General features: G+C 36.7%; 1 protein-coding gene across 9 annotated transcripts in view; it reads left to right on the forward strand.

Annotated features, from left to right (window-relative positions):
- NOL4 (nucleolar protein 4) overlaps positions 1 to 26,432 on the forward strand; it is a 410,691-nt gene that overhangs the window by 362,528 nt on the left and 21,731 nt on the right. Inside the window, exon 11 of one of the 9 annotated variants that reach the window (XR_013443339.1) lies at positions 4,280 to 4,369. The exons of the other annotated variants lie outside the window; for them this stretch is intronic. The gene's annotated coding sequence lies outside the window, so the exon portion shown is untranslated. The remainder of the gene's footprint in view (positions 1 to 4,279; positions 4,370 to 26,432) is intronic. 9 annotated transcript variants of the gene reach the window in all.

Below are 26,432 nucleotides of genomic sequence, written 5' to 3' on the forward strand. Positions count from 1 at the left end.
GTGCAAAGAGAATTATTTATGTATATTGGATGGCAGGGGTAAGGGTTGATTTTAAATAAAGCAAAGGAATCAGAAGTAAGAAGAAAGACTAACCTGAATTCGAAGATTCTGTGGGTGAAAGAGGAAGAGTCCAAGAAGCTTTATACACTGCTTAATTTTGAATACAGTAGCAGTAGGAAAGCTTGCCCCTGTTGGAGACTTGATAGCAAGGAAAGGGTGCCCTTCAAATCCTTTGTTAGCCAACCTCCATTTGTTTAGCACTGGCAAGGGTCTGCACCCAACAATCCAAATTTTCAAGTTGGAGTGTTATCAAAATGACAGCAGTTATAATTTGTATAAAGAATTTATTCAAATTATCAAACTGAAATGAGAAGCAAGCAAGCAGCCAATCCTCCCGTTATTATCACATCCAATTGCATAGGACTTTGGAATGCTTTCTTTCTATCAGGAAGTTCACACTGAGCTGTCTAAAGAGGGCAATTGTGCTTTGCTGCAGTTATCCATTGGATCTCTTGAGTCTAAATTATATGCATAATACATAAGTTAACTACTGATGTTTCCTCTCCACAAACTCCATTGGGCAGACTTTTCAATTTGTTTTTCAACTGTGATATAAACTGGGCTGATATACAGACCGAAATTTAACAAGACAAAATTGTAGTAATAATGACCATAATAACTAACATTTGTGTGGCAATTTCTAGTTTGCCTGAATCTTTACATCCATTATCTTATTGGCTCCTCACTAATATTCAGCGTTGTTGGTTGTAAAGATGCTTTGGATCAGAACTTATAATTATGAGTCTAAGGAAGGTTGGCCCTAAGTTTCACTACCATTCTAGAGATCATTGATAGTGATATGACTGGCTTTGTGTATAGATAGTGCTTCCCCTTGGCATCAACATTCTGAAGCATGACTTATCATCTGAAATTTTCAGAGGAGTGCTTCTATTCATGCACTGTCTTTGCTTCTCATCTATCCTTCACTCTTCAATCCACTATAGTTGGCTTCTCTCTCACTATTTTGCTAAAACTGGTCAGGGCAAGTTTATCCACAATTCCACTTATTGTCAAACTACAGATGATTTTTGTCCTTTATCTTACCAGATTTCTTGGGTATATTTGTATCTGTTGATGATTAGAGCCTTGAAACAGCCACTCTCTTGGCTTCCACGATAATACATTCTCCTGTCACTTTTCTCCTCAGATAATTCTCTTTCTGCATTCTAGGGCTTTCTCTACTTGTGCCTTCCATCCTGGGGTTTTCCTAGCGTATCCTGCCCTTGTCCCTTTAATCATCTTGTCCTGCACACTGCTCAAAGGTGAGCCTGCTAGCTCTTATGGTTTTAGAATATGCCAAAAGGGGCATATCTCACCCAAGCTTTGCCCTGAGCTTCAGATTTTATATCCAGTTGTCTACCAGATCACTTGATCTAGACATCCCAAGAAAATTCATATTCAATTATTTAACAATGAATTCTTCATCTTGACCCCTCCTATTGCCTGCCTCTCATGCAGGAATGCCCTCCCCTGCACCTGACTTATATCAGCTATTATGTTCTCTATGATAATTTTCTGGATGCCTCCCCCATTAAGTTTTCTTCTTATATGTTCCCATGATACCCTAGCCATACCTCTTATTTAACCTGTTACGTGCTCTTTTCTATACTGGACTGTGCTCAGTTTGAGGACAGGCAAGGTGATTTTTTTTTTTTGACTATCATAACACTAGCATCAATAAATAACCGGCTTATATTCATGCTCAGTGAATATTACATGCATAAATAAATGACTCAGAAAGAAATTGTTCCAATAAAATATTGTACCTGTTTAGAGAACTTAACTAAATCCAATTGAGCATGGTAATCATCAGTTAGGATGTCTTCTTAAAGTTTATTCTCTTTTTCTCTTAATATCCTAAAGAGCACAATACTAGAAGAAAAGTGTTTCATATCAAACATTTCAGACAAATGTTTTGAAGTACACAAATTCCATTTTAAAATGTATTCAGAGTTAAGTTCCCTGATTCAAGAGAGAAATGTTTACGTAGTTATCCAGGGAACTGGCAAGGTGCTCTTTTTACCTTTACCTTATCCTCTTAAATAACTTGTTCTGGTTCACTAGCCACATGCAAAGTAGTGCAGAGGCATGGGGGAGGGATTCATCATCATCCTGCTCTAGAAGACCAGCTGGGTGTTTCTGTTGTGTGAAAAATACATAAGATCTATTATGTAAAATTGTGAGAATAATGATTTTACAGAGTAGAGCCTAAAAGTGATACACAGAAGTTAAGGAATCCCCTATGGTTAATTTGTATGTCATTTCCACAATGGAAAGATCTACATGATGATAACCTGTGAAAAAAGATCTAATTGAAGTCAACATAGTTGGGATTATGCACTTATTATATCTCAGTAGAGTTCCAATAAACCTGAGTGAGTTTTCAAAGCACATTCTATGGCACATAATAGAGACTTTGTATCTGGTGATTGTGCCATCATGGTGTCCAACTTGTGACTATTCTTAGAAAGCCCATTTCTTCCATGTGAATTCCTTTGATGACCTCTCTTAGTGTATTTCCCTACTTTAAACCCTACTCATTTGTATCCTTATTTTGATTTTTGTAAGTATGTTTCTCAACATCTGTATTATCCAATACAATAGCCACTAACCACAGGTGGCTATTGAAATTGGAATTAAATAAAATTTAAAATTCAGTTTCTCAGTCACACTGGGACACATTTCAATGTCTCAGTTGCCAAAGTGGTGAGTGGCTACTGTATCCAATAGCACAGAAGAACATTTCCATCACCACAGAAATTTCTGTTGGACAGTGCTGATTCCAGACACTACTCTGCTCACCTTACACCATTATATTGGCTTTTGGAAGGTTTTATTACTGCAGAAAACTTTTTCTACATTTATTCCATCAAGCTCTGTGCGTTTAATTATATATGTATTTTTCACTCCTCAATAAAATAAGTGGGGTCAATGAATAACCTTATGGAAACTTAAATGGTGATTTTTAAATAACAATGCTTTTAATTCAAACTGCCCAGCTTTTAAATAACTTGCAGTCATTTTAGGGTTCTGAGAAAAGCTAATGATTTGTAACATAGGCATTGAAAACCTCTTTGGCAGAAGCTGGCATTACTTTAAAATTAGAAACAAGACAAATTTTTAAAAAGATTTTCTTTATTTATTTGAGAGAGGGAGAGAGTGAACACACACAAGGGGGAAGAGGGAGAAGCAGACTCCCTGCTGAGCAGGGAGCCCACCCTGGCCCCAGAGATCATGACCTGAGCCCAAGGCAGATGCTTAACCGACTGAGCCACCCAGGTGCCCCAAAACAAAACAAATTTTACAAGAGTTTCATTGTGACAGAATTTTAAATTGTGTGACATTTAGAGAAAGCAAGCCCAAACTGAAAATGTTTGAAATGTGACTCCGGTTTTGCCACTGAGTTCATTCTATTTTTCCAGGTTTTCCCACATGTACCATGATAATAATCTAGAACTGAGGTGAGAATGAACGATTTACACACCTATGTCTTGAGATACATAGAGTTTCAGGGAGATGCTTATTGGTAAATTTTAATGATTGGAAATTATGTTAATCAGTTGCTGGAAAATTGAAAGGAAAATGACACGAATTACCTGCAAAATAAACTGAAATATCTTTCAGTTTATCTGACTGAGCCCCCAAATCTTTCAGCAGGTTTTTGTTCGGTCAGGGAGCCTCAGAGAAAGGGCTCTGAATAAAAGAAGTTAGTGGCCCTGTGTTTTCCATGGACTGCCAAGCACATGTAACTGGTTTTACAGCTCCATATTGATCAGGCTTTCTGGCAGCAGCTTCCTAAGAGCCCTTCTCTACAGTAAAATGGATCTTTTCTGACTGTTAAGATCCTTTTTGTTTTGTGTTTTTGTGTTTGTGCCTACTCACTGAAGGGAAGGAATGAAAAGATGACTCTATTAGTATTCTGGGACCTTTCTTTTTGAGCCTGCTAGGATCCACTTCAGGGGCTATCCAGGCGGTATGAGTTCCTAATGGTTGGCTGGGCTTGTTTTCCTTATACAACCTCCTTTGAACTTGGACATGTCCTCTGGGAATCTGTCTGAACAAACAAGTTAAATTTTACTGGCCTCACCAGCCCGCTGCTACTCAGGAAGGAGCTCTTTGGGAAGTTCAGAATGTTCTACTTTTCTAGGAAGTCAGAAATATCACTCTCTGTATGAAAATTGAATTAGCCATTTTCTACATTCCTCTTTCCTGGGTTCAGGTACTGATGCATCTTCCTGAAATAGGCACCAGGCTGCTCCTCGGCCTCACTAGAGATCTTGGGTCTGTCTGCCTGAATCACTCCAAGAGGGTAGGAAGGCCAGAGTTGCCTTATTTTTTTCTCTTTCATGTTAACACATTTCAAATGCCAAATATGATTACAGTTACAATGCTAATATTTCCTTTTGTGGTTTCAAGGCACACAGTCATTTTAAATGACATTTGGCTCTTGACTAACATACAAATGCTTTTTCAGAGAGTCCTCCTTCCATCCGCGTACCATTGCTGGAACTCGGGGAAGTGAGTGAGTCCACAAAGTACAAACTGCCTCCTATGTTTCTATTTCCACTCAGTCAAAATCAGAATTAACAAATGATTAATGTGTGGTGACTAACATCCTGGCCAATATCGCAGCGATCTCAGGGAAAAACAAATTATCTCTGGTGATTAAACTCATAAGGGAATATAATCCTCTTGAGTACAGTAGTCCCCCCTTATCTGCAGGGGATATTCCCAAGCCCCCCCCGTAGGTGCCTAATACTGTGGGTAGTACTGAACCATATATACAGTATGTGTTTTCCTATATTACATACCTATGATAAAGTTTAATTTATAAATTATATTTTTAAATTTACATATTTATAAATTTAGTAATTTATAAATTAGGCTTAGTAAGAAATTAAGTTTCTTAGTTTAAGAATTTAAGAATTTAACAATAACTAATAAAACAGAACAAACAATATACTGTAGTAAGTGTTACATGAATGAATGTGGTCGCTCTCTCAGGATATCTTACTATACCATACTCACCTTTCTTGTGATGGTGTGAGATGATAAAATGCCTACGTGATGAGATGAAGTGAGGTGAGTGACATAGGCATTGTCACATTAGCATTAAGTCGCTATTGACCTTCAGATGATACCTCAAAAGGAGGATCATCTACTTCCAGATGAAGTTGCCCAGAAGTAACTGAAACCCTGGAAGGGGAAACCATGGATAAGGAAGGACTGCTGCACTCTGAATGTATCCAAAAGTAATTTTTACACTAAATTTAGAAATTTTTTTTCTGGTTCCTATTTCTGCAAATATAAGTTACTCCATTGTTCCTTGGGGCACTATTGTAGAAATAAACATTTTTTTTAATTTTAATTCTGGTAGAACATAACATACAGTGTTATATTAGTTTCAGGTGTACAATATAGTGAGTCAGTAATGCTATACTTAGTGCTCATCATGGTAAGTGTACTCTTAAAGCCCTTCACCTGTTTTACCCTTCATCCTACTCACCTCCCCTCTGGTAACGATTAGTTTGTTCTATTTGAGAGTCTTTTTTTTTTTTTTTCGGTTTGTCTCTTTTCTTTGTTTTGTTTCTTAAATCCACATATGAGTGAAATCGTATGGTATTGTATTTCACGGACTTATTTCACTTAGCATTATACCCTGTGGATCCACCCTTGTCATTGCAAATGCCAAGATTTCATTCTTTTTTATGGCTGAGTATATTCCATTGTATAGATATACCACTTCTTTATGGATTCATCTATTGATGGACACTTGGGTTGCTGCCATAATTTGGCTATTGTAAATAATGTGGCAGTAAACATAGGAGTACATGTATCCCTTTGAATTAGTATTTTTGTATTTTTTTAGTAAATACCCAGTAGTGCGATTACTGGATCACAGGGCAATTCTATTTTTAACTTTTTGAGGAACCTCCATACTGTTTTCCACAGTGGCTGTACCAGTTTGCCTTCCCACCAACAGTGCAAGAGGGTTCCTTTTTTTCCCCACATTCTCACCAATACTTGTTTCTTGTGCTTTTGTTTTAGCTATTCTGACAGATGTAAGGTGATACCTCTTTGTACTTTGGATTTTCATTTCCCTGATGATGAGTGATGTTGAGCATCTTTTCATATGTCTGTCGGCCATCTGTATGTCTTCTTTGGAAAAACATCTGTTCATGTCTTCTGCCCATTTTTTATATTTTTTTTTTGTTTTTGTTGTTGTTGAGTTATATAAATTCTTCATATATTTGGGATGCTAACCCTTTATTGGGTATGTAAAGATATTGTGACTATCTTCTCCCATTCAGTAGGTTGTCTTTTAGTTTTGTTGACTGTTTCCTTCACTGTAGAGAAACCTTTTGTTTTGATGTAGTCCCAGTAGTTTATTTTTGCTTTTGTTTCTCTTGCCTCAGGAGACCTATCTAGAAAAACATTGCTATGGCTAATGTCAGAGAAATTAGTGTCTATGCTCTCTTCTAGGATTTTTATGGTTTCAGGTCTCACATTTAGGTCTTTAATCCATTTTGAGTTTATTTTTGTATATGTTGTAAGAAGGTGGTCCATTTTTCCCAACACCATTTGTTAAAGAGAATTTTCCCATTGTATATTCTTGCCTCCTTTGTCAAAGATTAATTGACCATATAATCATGGTTTTATGTCTGGGCTCTCTATCTGTCCCATTGATCTATGTGTCTTTTTTTGTGCCAGTACCATACTGTTTTGCTTACTATAGCTTTGTAGTATATCTTGATATCTGGTATTGTGATACTTCCAGTTTTTGTTCTTCTTTTCAAGGTTCCTTTGACTATTCATGGCCTTTTGTGGTCCCATACAAATTTTAGGAGTATATGTTCTAGTTCTGTGAAAAATGCTATTGGTATTTTGATAAGGATTGCATTAAAACTGTAGATTGCTTTGAGTAATATGGACAGTTTAACAATATTCGTTCTCCCAATTCATGAGCATGAATATCTTTCCATTTGTGTCATCTTCAATTTCTTTCATCAGTATTTTAAAGTTTTCAGAGTATAGGTCTTTCACTTCCTTGGTTAAGTTTATTCCTAAGTATTTCAGCTTTTTTGGTGCAATTGTAAATGGGACTGTTTTCTTAATTCATTATTAAGCTATTTCATTATTAGTGTCTAGAAATGCAACAAATTTCTATATATTGATTTTGTATCCTGTGACTTTACTGAATTCATTTATCACTTCTAGCAGTTTTTTGATGGAGTCCCTAGGGTTTCCTATATACACTATCAGGTCATCTGCAAATAGTGATAGTTTTACTCCTTCCTTACCAATTTGGATGTTTTTAATTTATTTTCCTTGTTTGATTTCTGCAGCTAGGACATCCATTACTATGTTGAATAAAAGTAGTGAAAGTGGACATCCTTGTCTTGTTCCTGACCTTAGGGGGAAACCTCTCAGTTTTTCACCATTGAGTATAAGGTTAGCTGTGGGTTTTTTATATATGGCCTTTATTATGTTGAGGTATGTTCCCTCTAAGCCTACTTTGTTGAGGGTTTTTATCATAAATGGGTGTTGTACTTTGTCAAATGCTTTCCGCACCTATTAAAATGATCACATGGTTTTTATCCTGACTCTTGTTGATGTGATGTATCACAATGATTGATTTATGAATATTGAACCACCCTTACAACCCTGGAATAAATCCCACCTGATTGTGATGAATGACTTTTTTTAATGTATTGTTGAATTCAGTTTGCTAATATTTTGTGGAGGATTTTTACATCTATGGTCATCAGAAATATTGGCCTGTAGTTCTCTTTTTTGGTAGTGTCTTTATCTGGTTTTGGTATCAGGGTAATGCTAGCCTGGAAGGTCTCCTTTCTTTTATATTTTTTGAAATAGTTTGAGAAGAATAGGTATTAACTCTTCTTTAAATGTTTGGCAGAATTCACCTGTGAAGCTGTCTGGTCCTGGACTTTTGTTCATTGGAAGTTGTTTGATTACTGATTCAATTTCATTGCTGGTAATTGGTGTGTTCAAATTTCTGTTTCTTCCTGATTCAGTTTAAGCATTTATTTGTTTCTTCTAGATTGTCAAATTTGTTGGCATATAATTTTTCATAATACCCTCTTACTATCCTTTGTATTCTGTGGTGTCAGTTGTTACTTCTCCTGTTTCATTTCTGATTTTGAGTCCTCTCTTTTTATGAGGCTGCCTAAGGTTTATTAGTTTTGTTGATTTTTTCAAAGAACCAACTTCTGGTTTCATTAATTCATCCTATTGTTTTTTCAGCTTCTATTTTGTTTATTTCTGTTCTAAAATGTATTATTTTCTTCCTTCTAGTGGTAAGGGTTTTGTTCTTCTTTTTCTAGCTCCTTTAGGTGTAAGGTTAGGTTTTTGTTTGAGATGTTTCTTGCTTCATGAGGTAGGCCTGTGTTGCTATAAACTTCCCTCTTAGAACAGCTTTTGCTGCATCTCAATGATTTTGGACTGCTGTTTTTTCATTTTCATTGTCTTGATGTACTTTTGAATTTCTTCTTTGATTTATTGGTTGATTGATTCATTGTTTAGTAGCATGTTATTTAACCTCCATATATTTGTGTTCTCTCCAGATTTTTTCTTGTGGTTGATTTCTAGTTTCATAGCATTGTGGTTAGAAAACATACATGATATAACTTTGATCTTTTTGAATTTGTTGAGACTTGTTTTGTGGCCTAAAATGTGATCTATTCTGGAGAATGTTCTGTGTGTGCTGTTTTAGAATGGAATGTTTTGTATATATCTGTCAGATTCATCTGGTCCAATGTGTCATTTAAAGCCACTCTTTCCTTGTTGATTTTGTTTGGACGAGCTAACCATTGATGTAAGGAGGGTGTTAAAGACCCCTACTATTTTTGTATTACTATTGATCACTTTCTTTATGTTTGTTATTAGCTGCTTTATGTATTTGGATGCTCCCACATTTGGTACATAAATATTTACAATTGTATCTTGTTGGATTTTTCCTATGATTATATAATGTCCTTCTTTGTCTCTTTTTACAGTCTTTGTTTCTATTTTGTCTGATACAAGTTTTGCTACCCCAGCTTTCTTTTCACTTCCATTTGCATAATAAATGCTTTTCCATCCCTTCACTTTCAATCTGCATGTGTCTTTAGGTCTGAAATGAATCTCTTGTAGGCAGCATATAGTTGGGTCTTATTTTTTTTATCCATTCTGTGATCCTATGTCTTTTGATTGGAGAATTTAATACATTTACATTCTAAGTTATTATTGATATATACATATATATTGCCATTTTGTTACTTGTTTTATGGTTGTTTTTGTAGTTCTCTGTCCCTTCTCTTGCTCTCTTCTCTCATGGTTTGCTGGCTACTTTAGTGATATGATTGGATTCCTTTCTCTTTTAGTTTTTTATCTATTTTATTATCTATTTTATATATTGGTTTTTGATTTGCCATTACCATTATGTTTATAAATAACATCTTATGCATATAGCAGTCTATATTAGGTTGATGGTTCTATAAGTTTGAGCCCATTCTAAGAGCACTAAATTTATACTCCTCTCCCCTCCAAACATTTTAGATATAACGTATCATACTTTATATTTTTATTTTGTGAATGCCTTGACCAATTTTTTAGATATTCTTAATTTTACTGCTTTTGTGCTTCCTATTTTCCTTACTCCTACTTATGATCATTCCTTGCCACTCAGAGCCCCCCTTAACATTTCTTGCAGGGCTGGTTTGGTGTTCATGAATTCTTTTAATTTTTGTCTTGGAAACTCTCTCTTTCCTTCTATTTTCATTGGTAGCTCTTCTGGATAGAAGTATTTTTTTTTCCCCTTTCAGCTCTTTGAATATATCATGTCACTCCCTTCTGGCCAGCAGTGTTTCTGCTAAAAAATAAGCTGATGGCCTTGTAGGTTTTCCCTTGAATGTAACTCTTTTCTATTGCTGCTTTTAGAATTCTCTATCACTACCATTCGCCATTTTTATTACTATGTGTCTTGGTGTGGACCTCCCTGGACTGATTTTATTAAGGGCTCTCTGTGCCTCCTGGATCTGGATTTCTGTTTTCTTCTCCAGATTCAGGATGTTTTCAGCTATTATTTCTTCAAATACATTTTCTACCCCCTTTTCACTCTCTTCTACTTAAGGGAAACCTATAATGTGAATGTTATTACACTTGATGGTGTTGCTGAGTTCCCTTAATCTATTTTCATTTTTATTCTTTTTTCTCTCTCCTGTTCAGCTTGATTTCTTTCCATTACTCTGTCCTCCACATCACTGATTTGTTCTTCTGCTTTTTCTAGTCTATGTATTCTACTGAGTGTGTTTAATTCAGTTAATTGAATTCTTCATCTCTGATTGGTTCTTCTTTATGTTTTCTCTCTCTTTTTTGAGGTTCTCACTGAGGTCCTCCACTCTTGTTCTCAAGTCCAGTGAGTATCTTTATGACCATTACTTTAAATTCTCTATCAGGCATATTACTTATATATGTTTCATTTAGCTCCCTTGCTGTGATTTTCTCCTTCTCTTTCGATTGGGACCTATTCCTCCATACTTTTATCTTGTCTAACTTTCTGATCGTTTCTGTGTGTTAGGAAAGTCAACTACATCTCTTGCTCTTGAAAGAAATGGCTTTATGATAAGAGGTCCTGTAGTGTCCTGCAGTCAATGTCCCCTGTTTACCAGAAGCTGGTGCTTCAGAGTTGTCTCCTACGTTCATTGCATGCACCTTGCTGTTGTTGGCTGAGCCCCATTTGTCTTTATTCCAGTCACCTACAATGGCTCTTTCTGCCTGTTTTGGGCAGGGCTTGGTCCCTGTGTTGTTATTAGGCCAGTCTGGGGCTTCCTTGGGCTTCATTTGAGTCAGACCAAGCATTGCCAGATCCGTGGTAGCACCAAATTGCAGGGCCCTCTCCCTATATTCTCCCCTGTGAAGCTTTTGTTGGTGGATAGGGCCTGTAGTCAGACCAGACATCTGCCCTCAGCCCACTGCTGAGGCTGCAGTTGGGCTGGTATGGGTGGTTATCTTCCCCTCTCCCTTGGACAGGAGTCACTTTGGAGTGTTTCTGAACCCTGTTAGGCTTATGTTACTGCTTTGAATAGTCTCCTGTCAAAGCATGTTGGAGAGGGCATGTCCACAGGAGAATGTGGGGGCAAAGTTCATGGTGCCAGCAAGGTCTGCACCAGTTCAGTGTGGGAGGGAACCCTCAGCCCTGTGGGAAAGCTCCTGCCCAGGATGAGATGAAAGGGGTCGGGCACACTGTTAGCAAGCTAGGTGGAGAGTTTCCACTGTGCTGGTTCCCACAGGTGTCCATGTCACCATGAGACAAGGTGAGGCTAGGATCTTCCTAGACTGCTAGTCTCCCCAGAAGTCAATCATGTTTTCTTAATACTTTGTTCTTAAAAACATATTCATAAACAGTTTATCCATAATTGTGAGAGAGGTCTTACTGTTTATTTTTGGTGTGATATTCCAAAGGAAACCTATGCTTTGGTGTTTATAATATACCCACCTCTTTCATATCCTCATTATTCACAAGATACTCTTCTCATACCACTCTAATTATGATCTCCCATGATTTCTTCTATTTTGTGTAAAATATTAATTTGCCTTGTATATAACTTAAAAACAAAAATGAAACATTGGAAAGAGGACATTAATATCCATGGATATCCATTAACCCTGTCTGCCTTCACATATAAGAAAGTATTTTGTTTATGTTCAAAAAAGTGTTGTGCTTAACTTTTAAATCTCTTGATTTTTAACAAATCAAAGTACGTATTTGATTTAAAAAAAAAAAAACCATTGAGGGAAGACAGGCACAGGTACCCTAACCCCAAACATTACTTCTTAAAAGTTATTTTTTTAAGTGAGGTCTAATAGCCATATAACCTTATATTATGTTAGTTTCAGGTATCTACATTATTCAGTATTTGTATACTTTGCAAAATGATCATAAAAAGTATAGTTAACATATATCACCATACATAATTACAAGACTTTTTTTCTTTGTGATAAGAACTATTAAGGTCTAATATCTTACCAGTATTCAAATATGCAGTACAGTGTAATGAACATATGATCACCTTGATGTATATTATATCCCCATGACTTATTTATAATTGGAAATTTGTATCTTTTGACCTCTTTGCCTATTTTGACCACCCCACAACCCACCTCTGATAGCTACTAGTCTGTTCTCTGTATCTTTGAGCTTAGTTTTTGTTTTTTTTTTTTTTAAGATTCCACATATAAGTAAGATCATACAGTATTTGTCTTTCTTGGCAAAACTTATTTCACTTAGTGTAAAGCCCTCAGGGACTGTCTATATTGTTGCAAATAGCAAGATTTTTTGTCTAAATAAAAATTGTATATTACATTTTCTTTATCCATTTATCCATCAGAGGACACTTAGGTTGTTTCCATATTTTGGCTATTGTAAATAATGCAGCAATGAACATGGGGGTGCATATACTTTTGAGTTAATGTTTTCATGTTCTTTGGATAAATACCCAGAAGTGAAATTGCTGAATCATATGGTAATTCTATTCTTAATTTTTTAAGCCCCCCCCCCCATACTCTTTTCCACAGTGGCTGCACTAATTTGTATTACCACCAACAGTGTACATGAGGCTCTTTTCCCACATCCTTACCAAAACTAGTTATTTCTGGTCTTTTAGATAGTAGCCATTCTAACACATGTAACATGATATCTCACTGTGGATTTGATTTGCATTTCTCTGATGACTAATGTCGTTGAGCATCTTTTCATGTGTCTGTTGGCCATCTGCATGTCTTCTTTAGAAAAATGTGTATTCAGATCCTCTGCTTATTTTTTAATCAGATTGTTTTTGGGGGTGCTGAGTTATAGGATTTCTTTATATATTTTTGGTATTAACCCTTATCAGATATATGACTTTCCAATTCAGTAGGTTGCCATTTATTTTTGTGGGCAGTTTCCTTTGCTGTGCAGAAGCTCTTAGTTTTATTTAATCACATTTGTTTATCTTTACTTTTGTAGCTTCTGCTTTTGGTGACAGATTTAAAAATCACCACCAAGACTGGTGTCAAGGAGTTTATGGCCTATGATTTGGTCTAGGAATTTTATGGTTTCAAGTCCTACATTCAAGTCTTTAATTCATTTTGAGTTCATTTTTGTCAATGGTGTAAGATAGTGTCCAATTTTTCCATCACCATTTATTAAAGAGAAAGTCTTTCCCCATTGCATATTCTTGGCACCTTTTTCATAAAATAATGAACCGTATATGCATGGATTTATTTCTAGGCTCTCACTTCTGTTCCATTAATCTATGCATCTGCTTTTATGCCAATACTACTCTGTTTTGATTACTATCACTGTGTAACATAGTTTGAAATCAGGGAGTGAGATGCCTCCAGCTTTGTTCTTCTTTTTCAAGATTGCTTTGCCTATTCAGGGTCTTTTTGTTGTACCACACAAATTTTAAAATTGTGTGTTCCATTTCTATAAAAATGCCATTGAAATTTTGATATGGATTGCATTGAATCTGTAGATTGCTTTGTAGTATGAAAATGTAACAATATTAATGTTTCCAATCCATGGGTATAGAATAGCTTTTTATTTGTGTTGGCTTTAATTTCTTCCCTCAATGTCTTATAATTTTCAGAGTACAGGTCTTTCACCTCCTTGGTTAAATCTATTCCTAAGTAGTTTATTCTTTTTGATGCAACTTTTTGATGACTTGTGTTCTTAATCTTCTGGTGATAATTTAATGTACAGAAACACAACAAATTTTTGTATATTGATCTTGTATGCTGCAACTTTACTGAATTTGTTTAAAGTCTCCACCAAAAAAAAAACCCTACTATTATAGAGCTTATATATAATATGTCATCTGTCACTTTTTTCTTTCTAATTTGGATGGATTTTCTTTTTCTTACCTACTTCCTCTGGTTGGGACTTCAAATACTATGTTGAATAAAAGTGGTGAGAATAGGTATCCTTTTCTTTTTCCTGGTCTTAGAGGAAATGCTGAAAGCTTTTCGTCGTTGAGTATGATGGTAGTTGTGAGTTTGTAATATATGGTCTTTATTATGTTGAGGTAAGTTTCCTCTCTATCTTCTCTGTGAGAGTTTTTATCATAATTGAATGCTTAATTTTGTCAAATGCTTTTTCTGAATCTATTAAGATGATATGATTGATATCCTTCATTTTGTCAATGTGGTGTATCACATTGAGTTGCAGATGTTGAACCATCCTTGGATCACTAGAATAAATCTCACTGGGTGATAGTGAATGATGTTTTAGTGTATTAAGTTAGGTTTGCAAATATTTTATTGAGAATTTTTGCATTTATGTTCCTCAGGGATATTGGCCTATAATTTTGTGTCATCCTTGTCTGGTTTTAGTATCAGAGTAATGATGGCCTTGAAAAAAAATGAGTTTGGAAATGTTCGCCTCTTATTTTTTGAAAGAGTTTGAGAAGGAGTGATATTAATTCTTCAAATATTTGGTATAATTCACTAGTAAAGCCATCTGGCCCTGGACTTTTGTTTGTGTGGAGGTTTTTGATGACTGAGTCAATCTTCTTACTAGTTATAAGTTCTTTCAGATTTTTAAATTCTTCATGATTCAGTCTTGGTAGTTTGCATATTTCTAGGAATTTGTTTCTTCTATGTTGCCCAATTTGTTGGTGCATAATTGTTTCCAGAATAAATCTCACAGGGTGATAGTGAATGATGTTTTAGTGTATTAAGTTATGTTTTCAAATATTTTATGGAGAATTTTGCATTTATGTTCCTCAGGGATATTGGCCTATAATTTTGTGTCATCCTTGTCTGGTTTTAGTATCAGAGTAATGGTGACCTTGAAAATGTCTGTTCATGTTTTCTGCCCATTTCTTGATTGGATTATTTGTTCTTTGGGTGTTGAGTTTGAGAAGTTCTTTACAGATCATGGATACCAGCCCCTTATCTGTAGTGTCATTTGCAAATATCTTCTCCCATTCTCTGGGTTGCCTCTTTGTTTTGTTGACTGTTTCCTGTGCTGTGCAGAAGTTTTTATCTTGATGAAGTCCCAAAAGTTCATTTTTGCTTTTGTTTCACTAGCCTTTGGAGATGTATCTTGAAAGAAGTTGCTGTGGCCGATGTCAAAGAGGTTATGGCCTATGTTCTCCTCTAGGATTTTGATGGATTCCTGTCTCACATCGAGGTCTTTCATCCATTTTGAGTTTATCTTTGTGTATGGTGTTAGAGAATGGTCGAGTTTCATTCTTCTGCATGTGGCTGTCCAATTTTCCCAGCACCATTTATTGAAGAGACTGTCTTTTTTCCATTGGACATTCTTTCCTGCTTTGTCAAAGATTATTTGACCATAGAGTTGAGGGTCCATATCTGGGCTCTCTGTTCTGTTCCATTGGTCTATATGTCTGTTTTTGGGCCAGTACCATGCTGTCTTGGTGACCACTGCTTTGTAATATAGCTTGAAATCGGGCAACGTGATCCCCCCAGCTTTGTTTTTCTTTTTCAACATTTCCTTGGTGATTCGGGGTCTTTTCTGATTCCGTACAAATTTTAGGATTGTTTATTCCAGCACTTTGAAAAATGTCATTGGAATTTTGATCAGGATGGCATTGAAGGTATAGATTGCTCTGGGTAGCATAGACATTTTAACAACGTTTATTCTTCTGATCCACGAGCATGGAATATTTTTCCATCTTTTTGTGTCTTCTTCAATTTCTTTCATGAGTGTTCTGTAGTTCCTAGAGTATAGATCCTTTGGTTAGGTTTATTCTGAGGTATCTTATGGTTTTTGGTGCTATAGTTAATGGAATCTTTTCTCTAATTTCTCTTTCTACAGTTGCATTGTTAGTGTATAAGAAAGCAACTGATTTCTGTGCATTGATTTTGTATCCTGCCACATTACTGAATTGCCATATGAGTTCTAGTAATTTGGGGGTGGAGTCTTTTGGATTTTACACATAAAGTATCCTGTCATCTGTGAAGAGAAAGGGTTTGACTTCTTCTTTGCCAATTTGAATACCTTTTATTTTTTTTGTTGTTGTCTGATTGCTGTTGCTAGGACTTCTAGTACTATGTTGAACAACAGTGGTGAGAGTGGGCATCCTTGACATGTTCCTGATCTTAAGGGAAAGGCTCTAAGCTTTTCCCCGTTGAGGATGATATTCGCTGTGGGTTTTTCATAGATGGATTTTATGAACTTGAGGAATGTTCCCTCTATCCCTATACTCTGAAGAGTTTTAATCAGGAAAGGATGCTGTATTTTGTCAAATGCTTTTTCTGCATCAATTGAGAGGACCATATGGTTCTTCTCTCTCCTCTTATTAATGTGTTCTATCGCACTGATTGATTTGCGAAAGTTGAGCCACCCATGCATCCCGGGCATAAATCCCACTTGGTCGTGGTGGATGATCCTTTTAATGTATTGTTGGATCCTATTAGCTAGGATTTTGTTGAGGATTTTGGAATCCATATTCATCAGGGATATCGGGCTGAAATTCTCCTTTTTGATGGGGTCTTTGCCTGGTTTGGGAATTAAGGTAATGCTGGCCTCATAGAGTGAGTCTGGAAGCTTTCCTTCTGTTTCTATTTTTTGAAACAGCTTCAGGAGAATAGGTATTATTTCTTCTTTGAATATTTGTTAGAATTTCCCAGGGAATCCATCAGGCTCTGGACTCTTGTTTTGGGGGAGGTTTTTGATCACTGCTTCAGTCTCATTATTGGTTATTGGCCTATTCAGGTTGTCAATTTCTTCCTGTTTTTTCTTGGCAGTGTATAGGTTTCCAGGAAGGCATCCATTTCTTCCAGGTTGCTTTAATTTATTGGCATATAGTTGTTGATAATAATTTCTAATAATTGTTTCTATTTCCTTGGTGTTAGTCGTGATCTCTCCCCTTTCATTCATAATTTTTTAATTTGGGTCCTTTCTCTTTTCTTTTGGATAAGTCTGGCCAGTGGTTTATTGATCTTATTAATTCTTTCAAAGAACTAGCTTCTAGTTTCGTTGATCTGAACTACTGTGTTTCTGGTTTCTAATTCATTGATCTCTGCTCTAATCTCAATTATTTCTCTTCTAATGTGTGGCTTAGGCATCATTTGTTGCTTTTGCTCTAGTTCTTTAAGGTATAAAGTTAGTTGGTAAATTCAGGATTTTTCTATTTTTTTGAGTGAGGCTTGTATGGCTGTGTATTTCCCCCTTAGGACCACCTTTGCAGTATCCCATAGGTTTTGGACCGATGTGTTTTTGTTCTCATTGGTTTCCGTGAAATGTTTAAGTACTTCTTTGATTTCCTAGTTGACCCAAACATTCTTGAGCAGAGTGGTCTTTAGCTTCCAAGTGTTTGAATTTCTTCCAAATTTATTCTTGTGATTGAGTTCCAGTTTTAAAGTATTATGGTCTGAGAATATGCAGGGAATAATCTCAATCTTTTGGTAGCAGTTGAGACCTGATTTGTGACCCAGTATGTGGTCTGTTCTGGAGAAAGTTCCATGTGCGCTTGAGAAGACTGAGTAATCTGTTGTTTTAGGGTGGAATGTTCCTTATATATTTATAAGGTCCATCTGGTCCAGTGTGTCATTCAAAGCTCTTGTTTCTTTGCTGATTTTCTGCTTAGATGATCTGTCTATTGCTGAGAGTGGAGTATTGAGGTCTCCTACAATTAATGTATTATTACCAATATGACTATTTTGATTAACAGTTGGCTTATGTAGATGGCTGCTCCCGGGTTGGGGGTGTAGATATTTACAATTGTTAGATCTTCTTGTTGGATAGACCCTTTAAGAATGATAATAATTTCTAATAATTGTTTCTATTTCCTTGGTGTTAGTCGTGATCTCTCCCCTTTCATTCATAATTTTTTAATTTGGGTCCTTTCTCTTTTCTTTTGGATAAGTCTAGTGTCCTTCTGTGTCTCTAACTACAGTCTTTAGCTTAAAATCTACTTTGTCTGATATAAGAATTGCTACCCCAGCTTTGATATCTGTTGGCATGGAAGATGGATCTCCATCCTTTCACTTTCAGTCTGGATGTATCTTTAGGTTCTCTTGTAGACAGCATATGGATGGGTCCTGTCTTTTTATCCAATCTGCAACCCTGTGCCATTTTATGGGAGCATTTAGGCTGTTCAGGTTGAGAGTGATTATTGAAAGATACGAATTTATTGTCATTATGTTGCCTGTGAAGTCCTTGTTTCTATAGATTGTCTCTGTAAATTTCTGTTCTATATCACTCTTGGGGTCTTTGTCCTTTTATAGAACCCTCCTTAATATTTCTTGCTGGGCCAGCTTTGTGGTCACATATTCTTTCAGTTTCTGCCAGTCTTGGAAGCTCTGCATCTTTCCATCCATTCTAAATGACAGCCTTGCCAGATAAAGTATTCTTGGCTGCATGTTCTTCTCGTTTAGTACCCTGAATATGTCTTGCCAGGTTCTGGCTTGCCAGGTCTCTATGTATAGGTCTGATGTTATTCTGATGTTCCTCCCTCTGTACATAAGGAATCTCTTCCCCCTAACTGCCCTTAAGACGGTTTCCTTGGTTCTAAGATTTGCGAGTTTTACTATTACATGCCAGGGCATTGGCCTGTTTTCCTTGATCTTGGGAGGGGTCCTCTCTGCCTCTAGGACACGAATGTTTGTTTCATTCCCCAGATTAGGGATGTTCCCAGCTATGATTTGCTCAAATATATCTTCTAGTACTCTCTCTCTCCACTCCCTCAGGGATCCCAATAATTCTGACATTGGAACGTTTCATGGTGTCACTTATTTCTCTGATTCTATTTTCATGGATTCTGAGTTGTTTTTCCCTGGCCTCCTCTTTTTCCTTCTTGTCTATTAATTGGTCTTCTAGATCACTAATTCATTCTTCTGCCTTGCTTACCCTAGCTGTTAGATTATCTAGATTAGATTGGATCTCATTGATAGCATTTTTAAATTCTGCCAATTCAGCTTTCATTTCTGCCCTTAGAGACTCTATGTTGCCATTAATTGATTTCTCCATTCTAGCTCTTGTCTTCACAATTGCTAGCCTGAATTCCATCTCTGACATCTTGGTCATATCTGTATCCATTTGTAAATCTCTGGCATAAGTCATAGTCTCTGAGTCTTTCTTATTTTGGGGGTTCCTCCTCCTAGTCGTTCTGTTGAGGGGTGGTTGAGGGAATGTATAGAGTCTAAATTATTGACCACAACCCAAGCAAGATGCACCTATTTTCTAGGGACCTTAGGGTTGCTGGCCTCTTTTTTTCCCAGCCTGTCTTCTGGGGGAGGGGTCTGCTGCACTGTTACTCAGGCCACCCTGTTTGGGCAGAGTTGTCCTGCCCCCCTGAGGTGGGGGGATGGGCTCAGTGAAAAACAGTTTTTTGGGGCTTTTGTTTTCTGGCAGCTTTTCCTGGCAGCTTTCCATGTCTTTTCTGAGAGAGCAGAAGAGATAGTTTCCAACCCTCTGCCTCAGAGCAGAGAGATCACAGTCTGTTCTTCAGTGAGCTCTCCAGGCACACTATCTCTGTTTCTGTATGTGCTGCTATAAACTGCAACATCCTGCATTTTGCGCCCCTCAGCAGGGCTCCCAGTCCTCACCTCCAGGTCAGAGCACGTTGTGCCCTTTGTGCCTCTAAAACCGCCAGCCACCCCCAGTTCACACGCACGGCCCCCGCTGCTCCAGGTTTCAGTCAGGGGGCTGCCCTAAAGTCCTCTCCCTGCCACTGGTCTCTGAGTCTGTACCCTGTCCCCAGCATGGGAGGCTATCGCTCACCAGCGGTATAGGATCCCCACAGCTCCCTCCCCCTTCCATTTATCTTCTGATATGTGCCGGCGGAATCACGGCTCCCTGCTTCATACCTTGAAGCCAACGGCCTGTGATAGATAGGTTTGTAGAGATCCAGATATATCTTCTGACATCTCAGGCTGATTTTGTGGGTGTTCAGAGTGGTCTGGTAGATATCCATCTCAATTCAGGGGACTGGTTGGAATAGGGTCCCCTACTCCGCTGCCATCTTTTTGCAAGAATAATTTTCTTGAATTTTTATTAATATTTTAGCTCTCTAGTTTTCTGGTAGTGTCCTAATCTGGCTGTGATATCAGGGTAATTCTTGCCTTGTAAAATGAGTTTGGAGGTGTTCCCTCCTCTTCAATTTTTTGGAAGCATTTGGGAACGATCTGCATTAATTCTTCTTCAAATGTGTGGTAGAACTTGCCTGTGAGGCCATCTGGTCTTGGGGTTTTATGTCTTATATATTTTTGATTGCCGATACAATCTCCTTACTCATTATTGGTCTATTTAAATTTTCTAGTTTTCCTGTTTCAGTCTTGGTAGGTTTTATGTTTTTTAGGAATTTATTCATTTCTTCTGGGTTGTCCAGTTTTTTTTAGCATATAATTGTTCATAGCAGTCTCTTATGATTCTGTTTTTCTGTCATATCAGTTTTAATTTCTCTTCCATTTCTGATTTTGATTTCTTTTTCCCTTGAGTCTAGCCAAAGGTTTGTGAATTTTTTAATATATATATTTCAAAAAAAGAAAAAAAAGCTCAGGGCTTTTTTCCTTCTGCTAACTTTGGGCTTAGTTTTTCTAGTTCCTTGATGTGTAAAGTTTGGTGGTTTGTGATCTATTTTCTTAATAATATGCACATATCATTATAAAGTTCCCATAAAAGAACTTCTTTTGCAGTATCTCATAGATTTTGGTATATTTCCAATTTTGTTATTTTTTATTTCCCTTTTGATTTCTTCCTTGACCCATTGTTCAGAAGTTTGTATTACATTTGCACGTTTATAGACTGTTGAGCTTTCCTCTTGATTTCTAGTTTCATACTGTTGTGATTAGAAAGGATACTTCATATGATTTCAGTCTTAAATATACTAAGACTTGTTTTATGTCCTGGAGAATATTTCATGTGCAATTGAAAAGAATGTGCATTCCACTGCTGTTGGATAGGATGTTCTGTATATGTCTGTTAGGTCCATCAGGTCTAATGTATGGTTCAAGCCAATGTTACCTTATTGATTTTCTATCTGGATGACTTATCTATTGCTAAACTTAAGGTATTGAAGACCCCTATTGTTACTGCATTGTGTCTTTCTCTCCTGATTTATTAATATTTGTTTGATATATTTACATTCACTGATGTTGGTCCTTATAGGTTTATAAATATGTATCTTCTTCATTAATTGACCCCTTTATCATTATACAGTGACCTTTTTTGTCTCATTACCATTTTTGTTTAAAGTCTATTTTGTCTGGTGTAAGTATAACTAACTGCACTTCTCCATTTGCATTGAATTTTTTTTTTTTCATGCCTTCACTTTCAATCTATGTATGTCCTTAAAATTCAAGTGAGTCTTGGAGGCATTATATAATTGGTCTTTTTTTTTTTTAATTCATCCAGTTATTCTGTGGCTTTTGATTAGTAAATTAAATCCATTTACATTGATGTATATGAATTTGCTAATGTCATTTTATTAATTGCTTTCTGGTTGTTTTGTATTCCTACTTTTTTTTTCTCTACCTTTGTAAATTGGTGATTTTTCTATGGTGGTTAGTTCTGTTTCCCCATTTTTTCTCTTTAGTATACTCTAGGTTTTCCTTAGAGGCTTACATAAAACATCTCAGAAGCCCATTTTTAAGGTGATAGCAACTTAAATTCAATTGCCTATAAAATCTTAACTTTATTATGCTCATGTTTTATGTTTTTGATATCATTTATAGAGTTGCTGTAATTATTTCTGATAAGTGGCTAACACACTATCTTACAGATTTAGACTTTTCTAAATCTGACTGTATATTTACCTTTACTAATGTTATATACTTCCATATCTTTTCATGTTGCTGATTAGCCTCTTTATTTTGCTGCTTAATGACCTGATTTTAGCACTTCTTTCATGGCAAGTCTAGTTGTGATTAACTCCCTTAGCTCTTTTTTTTTATGAGATTAATTTTGCTATATAGAGTATTCTTGCTTGGTAATTTTTTTTTTTTTTTCAGTACTTTCCTAGCCTGTAGGATTTCTGCTGAGAAATCTGCTGATAGCCTAGTGGAGGGTTCTTTTAGGGTAAAATATTTTTTACCTGGCTGATTTTAGGATTCCCTTCTATCTTTTAAGTTATCTTAAATAATTTCTTTTTACATTGAGATAATATCCCGTTATCTTTCATGAACTTGGATGCCCAAGTTTTTCCCCAACTTTGAGAAGTTCTCAGCTATTATTTAAATTTTCTCTGCTTTACTTCCTCTTCTCCCTCTGGTATACTAATTATTCCAATATTTGTTCTTTTAATGAAATTTTATAAATCACTTTCTTCACTATTGTTTCTGCTCTGATTTGGTTATTTCAAAATTCCTGTCCTCTAATTTACTTATTGTGTATTCCATTGGCTCTACTCTGCTACTGATGTTCTCTATTGCAATTTTCATTTCATTCACTGAAATCCTCAGGTCCAGAATTTGTTGGTTATGATTTATGTCTCTTTGCTAAGGATATAATTTTGTTCATGTGTTTTTTTTCCTGAATTCATAGAATGGTCTTTCTGGGTTTTATAATTCATTGTATTTCTTCTAAATAGCTATTTTGAATTCTTTATCAGCAATATCCTGACATGCCATGTCTCAGAGCTTAGTAATTAAGTTATCTTTGTTCATATTTCCTAGTTTTGCATCACTTTTCACATGAAGTAGCTGATACCTCCTTAAATGTCTACCGATTGCCTTCATGTGAGGTATACTATTCATTGGTGCTTTTATATTTAGGGTTTTCTCTCCTTTCTGGGTTACAGAAAGTGGTGCTATATAGTTCACATTTGTGGTTTCTCCCTTGCCACAGCCCCTGATCTGTTTTTCTGATAGTACTCCATTTACCAGACCTCCACTCAGGACCATGCACAAGGAGTCAACTGCAGAGTTGGAGGAGGTGTGGGTTTGGCATTTAGGGTGTCTGTGGACCCAGTGAGGGAGATCCTTGGGTGAGGTGCTCCCAGATGCCATGGGCAGATTTCTTGCTAAAGTATTGAACTTAATTAGCAAGAACCCTGTCACTTTCATGTCATCTGATATTTTTATCTGCTTCTTCCCCACTCTTCCTCTCCCCAGTTACAGCTGCTGGACAGAAATGGGTATCTCAAACATTCATCCCACACACCTAGGGTAGCCAGGCATTTACTCACCACTCTTCAGTTTTTCTGCTAGAGAGGTTACTGCTGCTGGATAATTCAGTCTTTTGTTGTGGGGATTGGAGTACCTAGGGTAAATTCCTCTTACTGTCTCCACTGCAACCAAACTTCTGTTTTGGCTCCAATGACATGCTGGAATCTCTCCTTGGGATGGCTGACTTACGCAAATTTTCTCTTATCTGTGGGTATTGGTCCAGGTCCATGCTCTCCAAGTTTTTTCATAACCTCAGTGAGAGGGATTGGGCCAGGTCTGCTTGCCTCTTACTGGATGCACAGGCGGGTGAGATTCCTTCTGGGTCTCCTGATGTATAGTCTGGATCCTGCACTTCTCACAAAGGTGTTTCAGTTCTTGGCTGTATATCTAATTCATTGTTCAAAAGAAGGAATAAAATGGAGGAACTTCTTATACTGCCATAATGCTCATGTCAGTCCTGGACATGTTTTTCTTTTCTTTTTTTTTTTTTTTAGAATTTATTTATTTGACAGAGACATAGCAAGAGAGGGAACACAAACAGGGGGAGTGGGAGAGGGAGAAGCAGGCTTCCTGCCAAGCAAGGAGCCCAATGTGGGGCTCAATCCCAGGACCCTGGGACCATGACCTGAGCCGAACTGAGCCACCCAGGCACCCCAGTGGACATGGTTTTTAAACATACAGAATAGCCATGCTTGCTGACCGTACTTCAATTTAATGATTTAATAAAGTTGATTTACTTATAGTCTACTCTTTGTTAGATGTCTAGCATTAATTCTTTTACAAACTAGTAATTAAAGGTTAAGAAGAGGAAAAAAATAAGACTAAGTAAAATGAATACTCCAGAGGTAGAAGGATCTGCCCATCCCATTTCACCTATACTTTCAAGAAAAAAATGTTAAAAATTACCTTGGATTTATACAATTTAAACATCTTAAAATATGTGCATTAAATTTATTAAGATTTGGGCGCATACTTAAACATAGAAAGCTCAAATTTTAAAAACAAATGGATCAGACTAAAACATCTCATTTATACTTTGTCCTATAAATATATAACAGTATGTAACAGTTATAGGAGTCCATATATAACTATTTCCATAATTATGTTTATAGTGAATTTTGACGTATTTAAATTATGTGAATAGAAATAATATGTCATAGACATTACACTTTGATTATTGATAGTGATGAGAATATTGGAAAATTGCTAAAGAAAAGTAATTTTGTTTTTGAAAACAGAAAAAATAACTATTCTACCATACATTAAGGGATTAATGACCAAGCTGAGTCAGTGTTGCATTTTTATATTGTAATATAATATTGCAGTTATTAGCTATAAATTTTATTAATTATTGGTAATCCTAACTCTGGAGGGGTCATTATTTCATATATGTCTTACCTCATGAGCCATCAGAATTTCTGCTAATGGTTGTTGTTATCCTAAGCTTTTTAATCACGATGGTATTAACATTTTTGGGGGGGGTGTGTTTAATATCCTGAATTCAAAGGAATTTGACACACATTAGTTTCAGGTGTACAACAGTAACTGTTGTGTTCACCATAATTGCAGCTACCATCTGTCACTATACTCAAATTTTAATTATTGAAAACAAAACAAACACAGTAGAAATCTAAATGAATAAAATGCCAGGCTGAATTTCATTTCCTTTGAATGAAATAAATAACTTTACCATTGAGCATATAGAACAAAAAGCAACTCTTATTAAATCTTTATTTGTATAGTAGGCATTTATTTTATAGTAAACATGCCTTATATAACTATCTCAAAACATTAAAATGATTTTGAGTATCTTCTGTTTGGAATATCAGAGTTGAAATCATCTTTATATGAGGGTTATGGGGAAGATGGTGGAGTTAGGAGGACCCTGAACTCACTTTATCCCATGGATGCAACTAGATAACACATCAATGTAAATAACCCAAAAAATGATCCCACGACTGGTATAACAAACTCCACAACTAAATGTAGAGAAGAGGACACATTGAAGAGGTTGGGAAGGATAGAGATGTGGTGGGGAGCTAAACCCTCTAGGTATGGCCAATGGAGGGGGCAGGAACCACAGGGGTTAAGGGTGAGAAACAGAACATCACCCTGGGAAGCCTGCACAGGGAAGACAAATCCCCATAGCATTTGGCGTTGAAAACCAGAAGGAACGAATTTCATGAGTTCTAGCGACCAGAAGGATGTAAAGCCTGGCACTCTAAAAATCAGCGGGCTTGGCTCAGAGAGCTTAGAGGGTGATAGAAACCTGAGTTCTTGCCCTTTAAGGCTGGCACAACAAAGAGACTGAGGAGATACAGCTTAGAAGCAGCTCTTTGAAAAACATCTGGGGCACACCAGAGGGAGAGTTAGTTAATAATCTCACAGATCCCTGAGGGACTTCTCCAGGAACAAATGAGTTAACAGGCACCCTCCCTTGCTCCCCAGCATAATCACACAGTCACCTGCAGGAACCAGTGCTGCACAGGCATTCACTACCTAAATTCCTTACACTGTGCCCCATCCTGTCCAGCTGGTCCTGACTCAGCCCTGGCCCCGCAAGCCTCTCCCCCAAAAGACCACAGCAAACCTTGCCAACATTGCCTCTCCCAACTTCCTGTAGAGGTCATGTGCACCTTGTTAAAACTGCACCCCCTGCCCATGTTTTGCAGAACAGCCACAACCAGCCCAGTCTTAGCAGTGGTTCTGTGTCCCCTGTGGAAGAAGACAAGTGCTACCTTGTTAAAAGTGTGTGCCTCTCCCACTACTTTCAAGAACAAGAGACATAGCTGACTTTCCTAATACATGAGAACAGACACAGAGTTAGGAAAAAGAGAGGACTATGCCCCAAATGAAAGAACAGGACAAAATCACAGCAAGAGACCTAAGCAAATAGGAGATAAGTAATATACCTGATTAGAGAATTTAAGGTAATGATCATAAAGATACTCACTGTACTTGAGAAAAGAGTGGATGACATCAGTGAGACCCAACAGAGAGATAAAAAAGACCCATTCAGAGATGAAGAACACAATAAATAAAATGAAGAATATACTTGATTGAATAAATAGCAGCTAGAGAAAACAGAGGAATGGATTAATGACTTGGGAGACAGTAATGGGAAAGTAATCAGGCTCAGCGAGTGAGAGAAAAAAGGGTTATGCAAAATGAGAATAGACTTAGGGAACTCAGTGACTCCATCAAGCATAGTAACACTTGCATTATAGGTTTCCCAGAAGTAGACTTCCCTCTAGTAA

The sequence above is a fragment of the Halichoerus grypus genome, chromosome 13 (assembly GCF_964656455.1).
Source record: "Halichoerus grypus chromosome 13, mHalGry1.hap1.1, whole genome shotgun sequence".
Taxonomy (NCBI): domain Eukaryota; kingdom Metazoa; phylum Chordata; class Mammalia; order Carnivora; family Phocidae; genus Halichoerus; species Halichoerus grypus.